We start from the raw sequence: 20,555 nt of genomic DNA, 5'->3' as shown, positions 1-20,555 counted from the left end.
GTTCCCAATCTGCAGGTGCGGAAATGACAGAAGCAGCAAAGTTCAGTAGCTCAACCAAATCCCAATCCTTCCGTTAACCATCCGAATTCATCTCGAGGCCCTCGGGGATCCAACCAAAAATAACAACAAGTTATATACCACTATTCAAACTTATTCAATGCTTAGGAACACTCAAAACAACATCAAAACATCAAATCACCCTTAGATTCAAGCCTAAAGATTTCAAAACTCTCGAATTGCGCAAACGATGCTAAAACCTATCAAAACTCGTCTGAATTACCTAAATTTTGGCACACACGTCAAAAATGACACAACAGACCTACTCCAATTTCCGAAATTCCGATCCGACCTCGATATCAAGATTTCCACTGCCGACCGGAAAACTCCAGATTTCCAATTTCGCCAAAAAAGCCTAAATCTACCACGGACCTCCAAATTATATTCCGAACATGCTCCTAAGTCCCAAATCACCTAACGAAGCTAATCGAACCATCATAATTCACATCCGAAACCTTCTACTCATTAGTCAACATCCGATTGACTTTTCTAACCTAAGCTTCCAAATTAGAGACTAAGTGTCTCATTCCACTCTAAAACCACTCCGAACACAACACAACCAACACGATATGATCAAATACAACTGAAACACACACAGGGGAGCAGAAATGGGGGAAACAGGGTTGTAACTCATGAAATGACCAGCCTCGTTGTTACAACTAAACCCCTAAAGAACCAAATAAGTCAATGAATTAAGAGCTAAAGAGGAAGTTCTACTCAAGGTCGATGCCCCATTTGAATCCCCTGACACTTCAAAGTTCCCAAGGGACTCAAGACCCAGGGCAATGCTTGTGCCAGTAAGGGCAGCCCAACCTAGAGTTAAACACCACTCCCAAATATCCTTAAACACTAAAACATGTTACCCTTATAGGTTTAAATGCAAATGAGACCCTTTCAAAGTAAACTAAATGCTATAGCATTACTTACCACAAAAATATAGTTTCTTTCCTAACATAAGAACACACAGTCTACATTTGATACTAAGTAAAAAATACATATCAAGTGAATTTAAATGTTTGACATTCGAATAAATACAAGAGAGGAGCAAAAACATCACAATCATTATGTAAAGATCTGAACATTAGAGGAAAGCACAAATCAAAGGGAAGGCCAGCTATACATGGTTCATATGTGCAACAACACAAAGATACAGATGCTCTTTTCTCCGGCAAACCAATTGCGAACTGATTTGGCTTGCTTCTAGCACACACATGGGCTAAAATACTAATTAGCATTTTCAAAGGTCATCAATAATGATTCAGACAAAAAATTCATTGACAACCATTTTTATAGAGGTCATCAAAGATATCAAGAACAAGATTAAACTCTCAACATAAGTACAACTTCACATATTTAAACACGGAATCCCTAAGGACTCAACAAAGTCATACTCATAGCAGTGTTAGCCTTAAACAAATCATCATGTTCAAATAGTATCAACAAGGACCTCATAAGGTTTAAGGATCAAGTTTAGTTTCAAATCAACAATAGGGAAAGGACTGGGTAGTTCTGGGCAGAGCACGAAATTAGGAATCAAACAAGAACATACAGAATTCAGTCAGTTATATGAACACTTCAAGTTAGGTTATGACTTCATATAGACAGGAGCACATTTAAAAAACTAGGCTAAATATGTCATAAGAAGGAGTTACTGATAAAGGAAAGCATTGTATTAAAATAAGTTTAACTTAGACATAAGTCTAGCTTAGTATCTAAGTGTAAAGTGGTGATGCTTCATCTTTTTACAAATTATCACTTGATTATAACAGAATGACTAAAACCTACTTTTATGGAAGATAATCTTAAAGACAAATGCATGTGAGCTTCACAAAAAGAAAACCAACAGTAGCTTAAAGAGATTAGAGACATGGAAGTACTATACCAAGTAAGTTTTCAAATAAACATGTATCTGAAAATTTTCACTAATCATGAGGCATCTAAACAACTACCAGTCGACTATAACAAAACATGATCATAATTTGCTTTATGAAGAAAGGATGACTTGATCTCAACAGTAGGTGCACAGTAGAGCTATTGGTATTCATGAAAAGAAAAAGTTCATTTCAAAAAAACTAGGCCAATAGATGCAACCAATAATTAGATGAGGTCATGAGAATGTTATAGTGACAACCCATAAGTTACTTTCAAAGTTAACAGACACAACTATAGAGAATAAAAATGCCTAATCACTTAGATTTTCATGCTTATGGTAGATGATATGAACATAGGAACCTTCAGATTCATCTCAGTTGTGATTGTCAAACAATAAACTCAACCACAAGACTAATAGAATACATAGAGACAACATATAAAGGTAAAGGTTACTGCAGAACCATCAATGAAAGGCTATGAAATTTAGGTGAGCATGAACAATCATTCAAGACATATTACAACTTAGATATATAGGTTGTTATAACTAAGAAACGAAAATAATTATGAATCCCTTAATGACTTGATCAATTAAAGACTCAAAAGACAGGACAAATAATCACGAACAGACAATATACTATCAAAACATAAGCATTCCCGTACTAATTACAAACACCATAAACTACTGTAATTCTCAGAAGATAACTAACACATTTATAGCATTCAAATGAGATGAGCAAAAGAGAGATATGAGGGATGTACTGACCTGTTACGCCCCACAGTATTACGTCGATGTTATGCTCTACAGTAATATATTACGATGGTGTTACCCTCTGCAGTAATATATTACGATTGATGTTACATCCTGCAGTATTAAGTTACGTCAGTGTTGTACCCGACAATATTACATTACTGTGATATTACGCTTCGCACTAATAAGTTACGACAATGTTGCACGCTGCAGTATTTTACGTTGAATTTGTCGTAAGGTAATTGACATCAGTCCAAGGAAAATATTTTTTGGGGATTATAAGTATTATGCTATTTCACAATTGATTAGTAAATTCATGAAGGTGAAAGGGGGAGCAAGTCTAAGAAAATAAATTTTGTTAATGTTTGGCATTTTGGGATAAAATACGGCCCGGGCTAAAATACTCGGTATTTATGGACTAGTGCAATACAAGGTACTACATGGCCATGATAGTAAGGTGTACAAGGTATGTTAAAAGAGAGTAGTATTTAATTAAGTTGAGACAATTTTTAAATTATACGGATAATTGATTAATTATCGGGTAACAGGACATTACCCAGTTAACCAATAAGTGGATAGGAATTACACTTGACAAGAAGCCATGAAATTGAAAGTAACTAAGTAGTCACTTTTGGCCAGATGGCTAATTATGAAATGACTAAGAGTTGAGTCTTAGCAAATAAGACTAGTGGTCATTATTTTGAAGACTTTGCAATAAAAGAACAGAACATTGTTCTTGCTCTTGAAAATTCAATTCCAAACGTTGGCCATTAGGAACAGAATACAAACAATAGCAAATTCCAAACATTGCATTTAAAGTCTTATCTCTTTTCAACAATAAGAACAATTAACATTGGGAGCTAACTACACCAAGACGTGAAAAGCAGAACAATTTCGTTCCAAGAATTTCGATGAATTCAAGAAAATCTCGTTCAACATATTTCACTGAAGCAAAAGCTTCATTTCATTCGAATAATTTTAGGAAAAGGTATGTTAAGGCTATCCCTTCTTTCTTTTGGCATGGTCCAAATTATACTTAAGAAACGAGCAAATGCACAACTTCTATAAATTACAATATTCATAGAAATAGTAGGGGTGTCTATATTCTTGATTTCCCATGAGAATTATTATTATCTTTTGTTCATGGGTCTCAATATAATACATAGTTGGAAAATTTTATCCGGAAGAAATATCGAGATTATTATGTATTTTTCATGCATTTCACTCATTTATACATGTGCATTGATCCATGACCAGATGGCGTTATATACGCGTATATATGTAAATATGTGTATATGGGATATGGGAAAAGGTTACGGCGTTATATACGCACCACCACCTGATCAATCGGTATATGATGATGATGTTTCTCACAGTGGCTAAAATATGATTCAAACGGTGTTATATACACGTATTTATGTATGTATATATATGTATATGGGATATGGGAAAGGTTATGGCGTTATATACACACCACCACCTGATCAGCTGGTATACGATGATGATTTTGCCCACAGTGGCCGACATGATATGATGGGATGCCCTCAGAGGCTGATGATGTTATGAAACATGTACCTATGCACGACATGACATTCATACGCATATGCATGACGCGAAAAGTAATTTATGATTTACAAAGTTATCCAGACTTACAGGTTGAGTCATGTACTCTATATTTCTTCCATGTCTCTTATGTATTTGTTTATGTGCCTTACATACTCGGTACATTATTCGTACTGACATCCCTTTTACGTGGGACGCTGTGTTTCATGCCCGCAGGTCCCGATAGACAGGTCGAGAGCCCTCCAAGTAGGCTACCAGCTCAGCGGAAGATGTTGGTGCGCTCCATTTTCTTCAGAGTTGCTCGTTTGGTTAGTATGATTTAGACGTGTATTGTTTGGTAAGAGGGGGAATCTGTCCCAACCTTTATGATATTTATGTACTCTTAGAGTCTTGTAGACATATATCGTGTATGTAAAAGATTGTACGGCCTGGTCGGCCTATGTTATGAGTTTATAAAGGATCATGTTGGCCTATTAGGCCCGTATGTCATGTGTATATAATGATGTAATAAGAAAGATACGTTACGTTGGTACTCGGTTGAGTAAGGTACCGGGTGCCCGTCGTGGCCCATCGGTTTGGGTCGTGACAAAAGTGGTATCAGAGCAGTTATGTCCTAGGGATGTCTACAAGCCGTGTCTAGTAGATTCTTGTTTATGGGTGTGTCATGCACCACACTTATAAGTAGGAGGCTACAGGGCATTTAGGATTGTCACTATTTCTTCTTACTATTGATCATGTGGTAGAGATAACTTATAAGAATTCAAACTCCGAAATTCTATTTCATTCGTAATAAGACGATACCTACATCCAGAAAGAAGGTTGGAAAGAGAGATAGTTGAGAAAGAGCTGAGTCGGAGGAATTGGATTTTTGTAAGATGCCTACGATAAGTAAATGTGAGGTATTTAGCAGATCATGGGTGTACTGAAAGGTGTAAGCTTCCTCATAAGAAGCCTTAAGGCAAGAATGCCTACCCATCTTTATGGTGAAAGACAATGAGAGATTAACAAGATAAATACAAGTTTCAACAAGCAAAAGAAGCAAGATCAAGAAGGATATGAGGCGCCCAGTTAATGAAGGTTAACAACATTTGTAATTCAGGCAGAGGACCATAAGCTTTTCGAGTTATATTCAACAGTAACAGAGGTATATAAAATTGGACGCACCCATTCCAGATATGCCCTATGGGGGTTAACAGAAGTAATATAAGAAGATATGATGGATGAATTATTTGAGTCAGTTGATATTTCCGAAGGATATTGCAAATGTGCTAATAGATGTCTTTATGAGACACCCATATTGTGCACTCTAAAATAGTACAGCTAGATATGAGTACTACAAAGATAGGCACTGGAAGCCTTAAAGGGATAAATATTACCTTAGTATGGCTCCCATCCCTAGTAGAACGAGAATGCTTGGCAACCCGAAGAGCCAATGGATGAAGCAAGGGGAGCCAAAAATAAAAGAATGTCATGTTGAAGTTTTCAAAAGAAAGTGATAGGCAGAAATAATAGCAGGGAAATAAGAAGAGAGATAAGGAAGCATTATGAATAAGGTGTGATAGATGGATGACAACGGTAGTGTGTTACAGAACCTATAGTCAAATGAAGAAAGAGGCGAAAGGTGATAGGCCTTGAGACAACAAAAGAGTATAGGCCATAAAGTCACATCATCACTTTGAGAAATAAGTTAGTGACTCCAACGTGACTACCAGAAGGGAGAGTTAATCCCCTGAGTAACAGAAATCAGTATGGACTAGTAAATAAGATAAACTAAATATGAACTAAGGACTGAGTGATTTGATAACGGTCGGCATCATGAGAATTTCAGAACGCGTTCCGGCGATAATAGAATGGACAATAAAAGAAGATTCATGGGAAATTCAGAGATGGTCATTCAGGGAGACGCTTCCCTAAAGCAAGCAATGTGAGCAAAGTTAAGCTTAAGAGACTGTATGTGCCAGTTACACTAAATGTCACCATCGCGAGTGAGGAAATCCATGGTACGGAAGGACTATCGCAAGGTGAGTAAGGATCATCGATGATGTGAAAGGATGACAAAGATGAAAAGGTAAAACATCTATAGGCAGGTCGTTGTAGCTCCAACTCTTAGTACACCCCTAAAAAGGGAATATGGAATGATGTGGTATTAAGTCAGAATTAAGTGGATCTAGTATATGATAAAGGAAGAATGCCATAAATGAAATAGGAATGAGATGGCACTTATCCAAATCTTATTGATATGCTACGATTCAAGAATATTGTGCAAGCACGACGTCAAGGAGAGCAAGTAAAGGTTCCTGCCTGAGCCAGTGCGAGACATAAGTTAAAACAAAGTAAATAACCCAAGAAAGATTACGAGGAATATTTATATGAGAATGGGCCAACGAGTAGTTAGCAATTGGTCAGGAAGATCCCAGTTATGGCTAAGCAGGAGGTCACAAACGAGTCATCGGATCGTGTAAGATAAACATAGTAGAACCCAACATGGATAATTCAGCCTCAGAGAATATCATTATAATACTTATGATATATTCAAACAAGAGTCGGGGTAGTAAAAGGTACCGTATGAGTGTTACGGGGATAAAAGAAAGTGTCACTAGGAAGGCAGTCAAAATTCAGAAGCAACCATACAAGCACAAGGGCATGAAAGCAAGCAACTACGGATAATTATAGGCAAGTATGACATCAAAAAGGTCCGTAATAAGCTCACAACTTTACGAGAGTCAAGGGTTCTCCCTAAGTAGTATAACGAAAGTCTAGCTGAGGAAATAAGAAAGAAGGCTTCAACCTAAGCACAATGATCTAAAGAGAAAATGGTCGTGTAACAACAATCTCGCAACAACATTGTAAGCATTCCAAAAGAAAGTGGCACCTACCGTGGCTAATGAACGGGAAGTAAGAAATAAAAGTAATATTCGAGATCATAAGAGTTGTATAAAAACTCTGGCAAGTGTGGGCACTAAGATAAGCTAAGTATGGACGCAACAGGGGGGGGGGGCAGAAATACCAGGAAAAATAATAGCTTACGTTGAAAGAAATCTAAGATAGAACGAAAGAATTATTTGATCAATGATCCAGAGTTAGTATGTTATGGATACACTCAAGATTTTGGAGCATTATTCAGGCAGCATATTTGTTGACAATTATACAGCCATAAAAGACCCCGGTATAAGTTAAAGGAAAGAATTGAGCCCAAGGCATAGACAAAGGATTGAATTGTTAGAAGATTGTATCATGGATATTACATAACGCCCATGAAAGGATAAGGAAATAACTGATACCATGAGCCACAGATCGGAAGATAGCTTAAGCCTACATAAAGGCTGATCAGAAGGAAGAGGAAACAAAACAAATTACATCACTTAAGTAAATTAGGAGTCTGATTATTGGACCTAGAAAAATTATAGAAGTTGTGCTTGAGAACATGATAGAATCACTCTTAATATCAAATGTTCAAGAGAAATAACACAACAAACATAATCTATAATGGCTCTACAAGGAGGCCAGTTAGAAGAAGTACCATCCTCATAAGAAGTCAGTACGAAGCTCCCGTCGGATTGTGTATGTACCAGAGGTGCGAGTACTATAATAGAGCTTCAAGTTATAGATGTGAATTACACTTAGGTGGAAAGGAGGTCAGGAAAGAGATAGAAGATACGATGCGAGATTTTAAGGTAAGTAAGGTAAAGGTAAACAACGTACGAGATACTCAAAGACAGAAGATCGTGAATAGTCCATACTTCGGATAGAAGGCTATAAGTACGAGGATCTAGTAACCGGGAACGATAGCGACATCGTCAGCGGCATGTCTTCCAACCTATGATTTCTAAGTACTGAGAGATCTAGTTAAAAGAGTAGATAAGAGTTGTATCGATTGATGTTCCAGAATAACATAAGGACATCTATGGTGCAAGCAAGTTGAGGAAAGTTGCGAGTATTATAAATGGATATTTATAGGTCGCAAGCTAAAGTATGGTAGAGAGACAATGTTTTAAGAAAACATGAGTAAGGATGAGGAAAGGCAAATGAAAAGGTGACAAGAATGGATAAGTGCTCAGGATTAAGTCCATGAAAACAAGAGAGATAATGGTTTCTCTAAGTTATTGAAAGTTCAGTATAGCCTGAATGAACTCAAAGGAATCTAAGATTAATAGCATTTAGAAAGAATGAAATGGTGCCCTAATAGAAGAATAAGGGTGTAATTGTGATAGATAAAGAATGACGTTGGGGCCGTCAATTGAGCAATGATTTGGAAAAAAGAGAGAAAGAAAAGGGGTTCAGGAATTGTACAGGATTAAAATACCCACTCAAGAGAATCACCTTGGGATGCTATAGAATACGGTTATTGAAGTACAGTATCGCCTCTAAATGGATCAGGAAAATTACTTTGAATATTCCTTGATGTAACGTAAGCCCTAGTGGCAAAGTATTGCGTAAGAAGTTTTAAGTTATCAGTGGTATATTGTTGATCAATATTGAGGTGAATCAACAATGGATGGACAAAAGTTACAAAGTATGAGATGAGATTAGGCCGTCATTCTAAAGATGAGCAGTAATGAGGAAGCATTAAAGGACATAAATTTATACATATGAAATAAGCAACGAGAGTAAGCTGGGATTTGGTAGCAGACCTGAGCAACAATAAATTAAAGTAAGAGTTACGGCAGTAAATTCATACGGATGGCTAAGCGGACCTATGCGGTAAGATATAACAATACTCTTGAATTCAACAAAGTACCGAGCGAAGAACTTCACTATACTCATATATGCCCAAAAGGACATCTTATCAAGCTCTATATATGAATCCTAGAGAATGGAAGGATTCTGACTACAAGTTGTGGTGTGAGAAGGAGGCCTAAGAGGGAATGCCCTGGACTTTGAACTTATTTTACAGAAGAATAGCCTAGATGGCAAGGGAAGTTCTAAAGTATTCGGAAGATATAAGTTATAAAAATGATAAGTGCATCAGCCAACAATCGAGGACAAATGTTCCAAAGGGGGGAATAATGTTACGCCCCGCAGTATTACGTCGATGTTATACTCTGCAGTAATAAATTACGATGGTGTTACCCTCTGCAGTAATATATTACGATTGATGTTACATCCTGCAGTATTAAGTTACGACAGTGTTGTACCCGACAGTATTACATTACTGTGATATTACGCTTCGCAGTAATAAGTTAGGACGATGTTGCACCCTGCAGTATTTTACGTTGAATTTGTCGTAACGTAATTGACATCAGTCCAAGGAAAAGACTATTTGGGAATTATAAGGATTATGCTATTTCACATGTGATTACTAAATTCATGAAGGTGAAAGGGGGAGCAGGTCAATGAAAAAGAATTTTGTCAAAGTTTGGCATTTTGGGATAAAATACGGCCCGAGCTAAAATACCGGTATTTATGGACTAGTGCCATACAAGGTACTACATGGACATGATAGTAAGGTTTACAAGGTATGTCAAAAGAGAGTAGTATTTAATTAAGTTGAGACAATTTTTAAATTATACGGGTAATTGATTAATTACCGGGTAATAGGACATTACCCAGTTAACCAATAAGTGGATAGGAATTACACATGGCAAGAAGCCATGAAATTGAAAGTGACTAAGTAGTCACTTTTGGCCAGATGGCTAATTATGAAATGACTTAGAGTAGAGTCTTAGCAAATAAGACTAGTGGCCATTATTTTGAAGACTTTGCAATAAAAGAACAGAACATTGTTCTTGCTCTTGGAAATTCAATTCCAAACGTTGGCCATTAGGAACAGAATACAAACAATAGCAAATTCTAAACTTTGCATTTAAAGTCTTATCTCTTTTCAACAATAAGAACAATTAAGATTGGGAGCTAACTACACCAAGACGTGAAAAGCAAAACAATTTCGTTCCAAGAATTTCGAAGAATTCAAGCAAATCTCGTTCAACATATTTCACTGGAGCAAAAGCTTCATTTCATTTGAATAATTTCAGGAACAGGTATGTTAAGGCTATCCCTTCTTTATTTTGTCATGGTCCAAATTATACTTAAGAAACGAGCAAATACACAACTTCTATAAATTACACTATTCATAGAAATAGTAGGGGTGTCTATATTCTTGATTCCCCATGAGAATTTTTATTATCTTTTGTTCATGGGTCTCAATATAATACGTAGTTGGAAAAGTCTATCCGGAAGAAATATCGAGATTATTATGTATTTTTCATGCATTTCACTCATTTATACATGTGCATTGATCCATGACCAGATGGCATTATATACACGTATATACGTAAATATGTGTATATGGGATATGGGAAAAGGTTACGACGTTATATACGCACCACCACCTGATCAGCTGGTATATGATGATGATGTTTCTCACAGTGGCTAAAATATGATTCAAACGGTGTTATATACACGTATTCATATATGTATATGTGATATGGGAAATGTTATGGTGTTATATACGCACCACCACCTGATCAGCTGGTATACGATGATAATTTTGCCCACAGTGGCCGACATGATATAATGGGATGCCCTTAGAGGCTGATGATGTTATGAAACATGTACCTATGCACGACATGACATTCATACGCATATGCATGACGCTAAAAGTAATTTATGATTTACAAAGTTATCCAGACTTACAGGTTGAGTCATGTACTCTATATTTCTTCCATGTCTCTTATGTATTTGTTTATGTGCCTTACATACTCGGTACATTATTCGTACTGACGTCCCATTTACGTGGGGACGCTGTGTTTCATGCCCGCAGGTCCCGATAGACAGGTCGAGAGCCCTCCAAGTAGGCTACCAGCTCAGCGGAAGATGTTGGTGCGCTCCATTTGCTTCAGAGTTGCTCGTTTGGTTAGTATGCTTTAGACGTGTATTGTTTGGTAAGGCGTGTTTGGTAAGGCGAGACTCCGTACTGACCTTTATGACATTTATGTACTCTTAGAGGCTTGTAGACATATGTCGTGTATATAAAAGATTGTTCGGCCTGGCCGTCCTATGTTCTTAGTTTATAAAGGATCATGTTGGCCTATTAGGCCCGTATGTTATGTGTATATAATGATGTAATAAGAAAGATACGTTACGTTAGTACTCGGTTGAGTAAGGTACCGGGTACCCCTCGCGGCCCATCGGTTTGGGTCGTATCATGACCCTTTTTAGGGCAGCAGACCAAATGAAGACTCTCTTAGTCGTCCAAGACCCCAAAAACTTCAAGTTCAAAGCAGCAACAATACTCATAAACGAAAAGGAAAAGAACAGTAAGGAACCTTAAGCTTTTGATATTAAAATTGTTCTTAAGTGATTGTGTATATGATTTCGGTGTTAGGTCGTGTTTTTTCGTGTGTTCGGTGAGAACATTGAAAGCCCCTTTTATAGTGCCATTTAAGAGTCTAGGGTTTTACAAATTCAAATAAGTAGTGGACAATGATGCATGGTAGTTGATGATGGCGAGATTGAGTGAAATCAGAAAGAAACAAAGGGGAGAAACAATGTTGAGTTTACCTAAGAGGAGGAATCGACTGCTGAAGGCAAAGAACTAATGGGCAAGTCCTAAAACCCAGAGCTCACTGCGTTTGACCTATTGGTATAGATTTCATGATGAATCTCCGAAGATCTCCATGCATGCTCCAATTTGACGGAGTATTAGAGGATATGGATGATTTGAAGTTTCATGTTTAAGATAGGGTTCCATATTTTAGGCGTTTGAATTTGAATGATGTAATAGGGAAGAAACCGATGAGATTCGCGGATTCAGAAAGTAAAATGGATGATTTCTGGTCGATTTGTGACCTTGCAAGAATTAGTGTAAGGTTTTTTGATTGATTAGGATAATATAAGTTGAGAGACGAAAGAGAGAAAAGGGAAAGGAGGGGTGGCTGGTCTTAGACGAAATGATTTAGGGTTATGAGATTGGGGGTTGGTCTTTGAGGGTTAAGGTCGATAGACAGAACGGGAGTTGCTGGATCTGATGATCAACGGCTCAGATTATTTGATAATTAGGTTTTTAGAATTGATTTTAAGTGGGAAAATTGGGTGACGTTAGATTAAAAAAATTTGGATGGTTGAGATAAGATCTCTGAGGGACGGGTATTTAGATTAAAAAGAAAGTTAGGGAATTAATGTGAGTTGTTGATCTGAGCAACAAATGGCTCAGATTCATTTGTGCTTCTTGTGTGAGTGATGGGGGAGGGTGATGTGGCAAGCATTGTGTCACGACCCTAAATCCCGACCCGGTCGTGATGGCGCCTCTCGTGAAGACAAGGCCAGCCAACTACACCCAATTCATCTTTTAAAGCAGTTAACTAACACAAAATAGTCTAAACATGATTTTTAAAAACTAAATAGCGGAAATATCAAGATAATGCGGAAAATCCAACCCGACACAGCCCTAACCGGGGTGTCACAAGTCAAGAGCATCTAAGAGTCACAGTACAGTCTACTAAAGTCATAAACTACTACAAGTTTTTGTGAGAAACAGAAATGATAGAAGAGTAGAGACACGGGGCTGCGGACGTCAACAGCTACCTCGTAGTCTCCGAATAAACCCGCCTAGAATTGGAGGAATCAACACTCCAGGGCGGAACCAGCTACGCCCGAATCTGCACACAGGGTGCCGGGAGTAAAGTGAGTACTCCAACTCAGTGAGTAATGAATATAAATAATGGCTGAAAGCAAGAAAACACGAAAAGCATATGACAGTCTATAATAAAGCAGTAAAATCATTTAACATCAGGAAAACCAGTAAGAATCAGGAAAAATGCTCTTTAAATCATTAAACAGGTAATGGACAGATAATTATGATAAGGTAAACAAATAAAAGTTTGCCCCTCGGGCACAGTAGCACCACATCCGCTCCTCGGGCAATAACTCACATCAGTAACAGCCCCTTGGGCTCAATCACACATCTCAATGGGTACCCGCACTCACTGGGGGTGTGTAGACTCCTGGAGGGGCCCCTTACGGTCCAAGCGCAACAACAAGCCATCTCGTGGCATCAAATCTAGGCCCTCGTCCTCATATTAATCAAGCCACCTCGTGGCGCACATATCTCAGGCTCTCGGCCTCCAATCAGTATTACTGTTTCCTCACAATACAGGCACTCGGCCTTACTCAGTCAAAAATCATCACAAGCCCCTCGAGCGATAGTAAAACAATGTTTCTCAGCCCAAACATCTTATAAAATATCATTTAAGTCTCAAAACTGAGTAAGAATGGCTGAGTAGTAAAACAGTGGAAATTACCATGACTGAGTTCAAATAGTAAGTCACAATAGTTAGGAAATATCAAATAAAAGCCCCGAAGGTTTCAAATAGTTGGCACGAAGCCTAAATATCATTCAGCCCAATATACGATGATACAAATAGTTTTAAAGCAAATATGCGGTAAAATCATCAATCGGGACGGACAAAGTCCAAATCCCTATAGGGCACGACTCCACGCTCGTCATCGAGCATGTACCACACCTCAATATAGTACTACGATGTACAATCCGGGGTTTCAAACCCTCAGAACATCATTTACAAGCATTACTCACCTCGAACCGGCTAAATCCCTAGCTCGCGACGCCCTTGCCCTTCGAATTGGCCCCCACGTGTGTCGAGTCTATCCAAAATCAGAACGAATACGTCACAATATGCTAAGGGAACAAAGCCCAAGCGAAAACAATCGAAAAATACCAAAAATCCCAAAATTAGCAAAACCCGAGCCCCGGGCCCACTTCTCGAAACTCAGAAATTTTTACACCAATAGGTTCCTTATCTCCCCACGAGTTCATACATACCGAAAACATTAAAATCCGTCCACAAATGACCCTTTAAATCCTAAATCAAAGGTCCAAAATTCCAAGCCCTAGTTCTTCCATTTTTAGCTTAAGTTTCCATGAGTTTCTAGGTAGATTTCACAATAGAATCGAGTTTTAAGTCCAAAAATCATACCTCAAGTTGTTTCCCCTTGAATCCCTCTTTAATCTCCTTCAAAAAGCTCTCAATATGATCAACTATGGGTGAAAATAGACCCAAAATCGCGGACAAGACGACTTAAAAACATTCTGCCCAAACCTGACCTTCCTTCTTCGCGAACGCGGTCAAACCCTCACGTTCACGTAGCACAAACTCACCTTGACCATTTTTTACTCCTCGCGAACGTGACACGACAGTCGCGAACGTGATGCCTACCTCAGCCCACTCTTCGCGAACGCGTACTCATCCTCGCGAACGCGATGGGCAAAAGACCTCGAACCCATCTGACCCAACTTCTTATTCGCGATCGCGTAGACCCTCTCGCGAACGCATAGCTTGGGAAACCCGCCCCTTCGCGAATGCGTGCTCCCCTTCGCGAACGCGAATTCCAAATCTGATGCCTCCCCTCCTGACCCTTCGCGAACGCGAACAACAAAATACCTGCAACTGCTGGAACAAAATCTGCAACTTTCAAACTCCAAAAATGCTCCGAATGACCATCCGAAACTCACCCGAGGACCCCGGGACCTCAACCAAAGGCACCAACACATCTTAAAACCTTATTCAAACTTGCTCCAATAACCAAAACACCTCAAACAACATCAAATTACCCAAAAAACATCGAATTCAAGCCTAAGTTTCTCAAAATCTTCCGAAATACGCTTTCGATCAAAAACCCAACCAAACCACGTCCGAATGACCTGAGATTTTGCACACACATCCCAAATGACACAACGAAGCTACTGCAACTCTCGGAATTCCATTCCAATCCCCGAATCAAAATCTCACCTACCAACCGAAAATTGCCAAAATATCAACTTCGCCAATTCAAGCCTAATTCTACTCCGGACCTCCAAAACCCGTTCCGATCACACTACTAAGTCATAAATCACCTCCCGAAGCTGACCAAACCATCGAAACTCACATCTGAGCCCTCTAACACATAAGTCAACATCCGGTTGACTTTTCCAACTTAAGCCTTCTTAAAAGAGACTAAGTGTCTCAAACATCTCCAAACCAACCTGGATTCAATCCAACCAACCCGATACCTCAAAATACGAATAAACAAAACCATAAGAAGAAGAAATAGGGGAAACGGACCGGTAACTCATGAGACGACCGGTCAGGTCGTCATATCCTCCCCAACTTAAATAAACGTTCATCCTCGAACGAGTCAAGAAACATACCTGAAGTCTCAAACAGGTGAGGATATCTGCTCCGCATCTCCCGCTCGGTCTCCCAGGTGGCCTCCTCCATGGGCCGACCTCTCCATTGCACCTTCACCGAAGCTATATCTTTTGATCTCAACTTCCGAACCTGATGCTCCAAAATAGCTGCCGGCTCCACATCATAAGTCAAATCATCCTCCAACTTAACCGTGCTGAAATCCAGAACATGAGACGGATCTCTAATGTACTTCCGGAGCATAGAAACATGGAACACAGGGTGCACACTCGACAAGCTAGATGGCAAAGCAAGCTCATAAGCCACCTCTCCAATCCTCCGAAGTACCTCAAAAGGCCCAATGAACCGCGGACTCAACTTCCCTTTCTTTCCAAATCTCATAATACCTTTTGTGGGCGAAACCTTCAATAGGACCTTCTCACCGATCATGTAGGACACATCTCGAACCTTCCTGTCAGCATAACTCTTTTGCCTTGACTGCGCTATACGAAGTCTCTCCTGAATCACCTTCACTTTATTTAAGGCATCCTGAACCAAATCTGTCCCCAAAGGCCTAGCCTCACCAGGCTCGAACCAACCAACTGGAGATCTACACCGCCTCCCATACAAAGCCTCATATAGAGCCATCTGGATACTCGATTGGTAGTTGTTTTTATAAGTAAACTCTGCAAGCGGTAGAAACTGATCGCATGACCCTCCGAAATCAATAACACAAGCGCGTAGCATATCCTCCAATATCTGAATGGTGCACTCGGACTGCCCGTCCGTCTGAGGGTGAGAAGCTGTGCTCAACTATACCTGAGTACCCAACTCTCGCTGAAAAGACTTCCAGAACTAGGAAGTAAACTGAGTGCCCCGATCTGAAATGATGGAAACTGGGACACCATGCAACCGAACAATCTCTCGAATATATATCTCTGCCAGGCGCTCTGAAGAATAAGTAGTACAAATAGGAATGAAGTGCGTAGACTTGGTCAGCCTATCCACAATCACCTAAATAGCATCAAACTTCCTCAAAGTCCGTGGAAGCCCAACTACAAAATCCATAATGATCCGCTCCCACTTCCACTCTGGAATATCCATCCGCTGAAGCAAGCCACCCGGTCTCTGATGCTCATATTTTACCTGTTGACAATTGAGATACCAAGCTACAAAACCCACAGTATCCTTCTTCATTCTCCGCCACCAGTAATGCTGTCTAAGATCCTGATACATCTTCGCGGCTCCTGGATGAATAGAATACCGCGAGCTATGGGCCTCCTCTAGAATCAACTGCCGAAGCCCATCCATATTGGGCACACAAATCCGGCCCTGCATCCTCAATACCCCATCATCCCCAATGGTCACATCTCTGGCATCATCATGCTGAACTCTATCCCTAAGGACGAGCAAATATGGATCATCATACTGGCACTCATATAGGGAAGACCGAGAAACCACACAAGCCAACACCCGACTAGGCTCCGAAATATCCAACCTCACGAACCGCTTGGCAAAAGCCTGAACATCAACCGCAAGAGGTCTCTTCCCAACTGGAATATATGCCAAACTCCCCATACTCACTACCTTTCGGTCAAAGCATCGGCCACCACATTGGCCTTCCCCGAATGGTACAATATAGTGATGCCATAATCCTTAAGCAACTCCAACCACCTCCGCTGCCTCAAATTAAGATCCTTTTGCTTGAACAAATGCCAAAGACTGCGATGATCAGTGAATACCTCACATGATACACCATGCAAATAATGCCTCCAAATCTTCAACGCGTGAACTATGGCAGCCAACTCCAAATCATGAACGAGGTAGTTCTTCTCATGGGGCTTCATCTGACGAGAAGCATAAGCAATAACTCTACCCTCCTGCATCAACAAACAACCAATCCCTACTCTCAAAGAATCACAATACACGGTATATGAACCTAAAGCTGATGGCAAGACCAATATTGGAGCTGTGGTCAAAGCTGTCTTGAGCTTCTGAAAGCTCTTCTCACACTCGTCCGACCATACAAATGAAACACCCTTCTGAGTCAACTTGGTCAAGGGCGATGCGATAGATGAGAATCCCTGAACAAATTGGCGAACCAAGAAAACTTCGATAATAGCCTGCCAAACCAAGAAAACTTCGAATATCTGTGGCTGAGGACGGTCTGGGCCAACTCCGTACCGCCTCTATCTTCTTTGGGTCAACCTGAATACCCTCACTGGACACCACGTTCCCCAAGAATGCCACTAAACTGAGCCAAAACTCACATTTGGAGAACTTTGCATAAAGCTTCTCCTCCCTCAATCTCTGCAGTACAACCCTCAAATGCTCCGCATGCTCCTCCTGACTACGCGAATATACCAGGATATCATCAATGAAAACAATGACAAACGAGTCAAGATAAGGCCGGAGCACGCTATTCATCAGATGCATGAACGCTGTTGGGGCATTAGTCAGCCCAAAAGACATAACCAGTAACTCATAATGACCAAATCTTGTTACACCCCTTGTTTTCGTACGTAAGAATACATCATAAGTCAATTAATGTAAGCTCAGAAAGGGAATCATCTTTTAAAAGTTTACAAAGTTAGTTCATCATGTTAACGTGGAGGCTAAATATATTTAAGATCATTAGTACCAAGTAGCAAGAGGGTTTGAAGGCTTAGAAGCTAAACGAATTGAAGAAAATAAGTTTCGTCGAAAGTCGACAAATTGGAATGTTTTACCATGTACTTTTGGGGTGATACTAGGGTTATTAACATTATAAGGAGATTATATTATGAGTTGTTTTAGTCGTACAATAGATGGTGTTATGTTTTGAAGACAAGCGAGTTGTGGAACAAAAGTTGGAAAAAAGTCATCACAAGATCCATTCATAAATGCGCTGAAAATTAGGTCAAATGTAACTGAGTTTTTCTCCCAATATACTTGGAATTAGGGGATGATATACCTATAAAATTAAGTATCTATGAGTCTAGTTTCTAACGCATTAAACCGTTCATCGATACGACATCGGAGTAGAGAGATATAGGCATTTTTGCGAGACTGCACAAGCTACTAGGTGACAAGTAGGTGTGTCACCTACTTGGTTAAATGATAGCCCAAAAATAGGAAATTTCGGGTCGGCCAAAGAGCCCATTTAAAGGGTTATATCCTTCAATATAACCCTCATTATATATCACAAATAACCAGACCTAAACCCCTGCAAACATCCTCCCAAAAATTATCCACAAACCCTAATCGATTTTCCCTCTCTTTCAAGTTCTAATTGGGGGTAAAACCTAGAGTTTGAAGAACCAAGGGAAGGGTTGAGTTATCCAACAAGTAAGGTGAGTTTACTGCTCTGTTTCATACATTTATTCTGCTGTGAATTCATGGTAATTCGTTCTATACATGTAGAACTCACGGGACGGTGATTGGAAGCCGTGAGTTCGAATTATTCGACTTGTTGTGGACTGTTTTGTGGGCTGTTTTGTGTTGCTGTTGGGCTGCGTGTTTTACTACTGTTTTGCGGAGTTTTGGAGGAGGAAGTATGTGGAAAAACACCATATATATGTAGGATTGTGGGCTGGTAGTTCTTCGTAACATTTCCGGATCGTTTGACACGACTACGGTGGCTGTTGTATGTATGAAGTGATTAGGTTGTGCGTGGACTGTTTTGGGAGGCTCAATATGATTATTATTGATGTTGTTTGGGCTGTTTGGTGATTGTTTGGAATTGTGTGAAGTCATATATATAGGGGAGGTGCTGTCCGTTTCATCGTAAAATAGGTTATGGTCGATACATAATAGTTATGACGCTTGAATGATAACTACAGTATCGTTTCTCTTATTGTAGACTAAGGAGTCATGAAAATTTCATAGCTTGAGATTGGGGCAGTATATACAAGGTATGTTAAGGCACTTCCTTCTCTCTTTTGGCATGATCTAAAGTGAAATGAATATGCTATTTCATAACGGATCTACTCCTAGAAACTAAGGTTGTCCATGTTGTTCTTTCCGTTCCTTGAATCCTACTGAGGTTCATATTGAGGGTATGGATGTCCATAATGTTCTTACGTCACTCCAAAAGGTTTAGAACGTGACTCCATGAGTCCAGCATGCATTATATATGTATCTACTTTACTCTACCGAGCCGCGCTGTAGTCGGCCGGGTATGGCACCTATTGTGCAACCACTGATCAGTTGGGTTTACCGAGATCCACGTGGCCGGGTATGATTCTACCGAGCCTTATGATGGCCGGGTACATTTTTACCGAGTCCTCTTTGAGGCCGGGTATGATATGATGATGATGATGCCCACAGAGGCGTATGTTTTTAAAAGCTTATGTATATATATGTATTATGCATTTCATGTCAGTAGCCCCCAGAGGCACTCAGATGTTACAGGTTGTATCTCCTCTATCTCTCTTTACGTTACTGATCTTGTTTATGCTTTCCTGCCTTACATACTCGGTACTTTATTCGTACTGACGTCCCTTTTGCCTGGGGACGCTGCATTTCATGCCCGCAGGTCCTGATAGATAGGTTGACATTCCTCCTAGTAGGCTATCAGCTCAGCGAAGGTGTTGGTGTACTCCACTTGCTCCGGAGTTGCCTATTTGGTCAGTATGCTTTGGATATGTATTGATTGGTATGGCGGGGCCCTGTCCCGACCTTTATGATTTTATGTACTCTTAGAGGCTTGTAGACAGATGTCAGGTGTATGGATACTTGTATGGCCTTGTCGGCCTATGTTTTGAGTTTACAAATGGTCATGTCGGCCTTATAGGCCCGTATGTCACATGTATAAGTTTGTATATCATGCTCGGTCATCATATGTTAAGTATTCCCTTATGTTTTATTCTTGTTATCTCATGAAGGGTTTTCTAGCTCATTTACCCATGATAGTATGATAAGAAAGATATGTTACATTGGTACTCGGTTGAGTAAGGCACCGGGTGCCCGTCGCGGCCCTTCGGTTTGGGTCGTGACACAATGTTACAAGCCTATACCCATTTTTACCCTCTCTTGGCACCCACACTTCCCTTGAGCAATGGCAAAGTCAAAGTTTGGGGGGAGAGACAAGAAGGAAAACAAAAAGGGAAAAAGGTACTAAAGCAAAAAGAGAAAGGCAAGGCAATGAAAAAAGAGAAAAAGAAAAAGAAAAAAAAAGAAAGAACAAGGTGAAAAAGAATAAAAAGGGGTCGAAA

Source organism: Nicotiana attenuata, chromosome 10, assembly GCF_001879085.1.
Source record: "Nicotiana attenuata strain UT chromosome 10, NIATTr2, whole genome shotgun sequence".
Lineage (NCBI taxonomy): Eukaryota > Viridiplantae > Streptophyta > Magnoliopsida > Solanales > Solanaceae > Nicotiana > Nicotiana attenuata.
Note: the sequence above shows the minus strand (reverse complement) of the source record.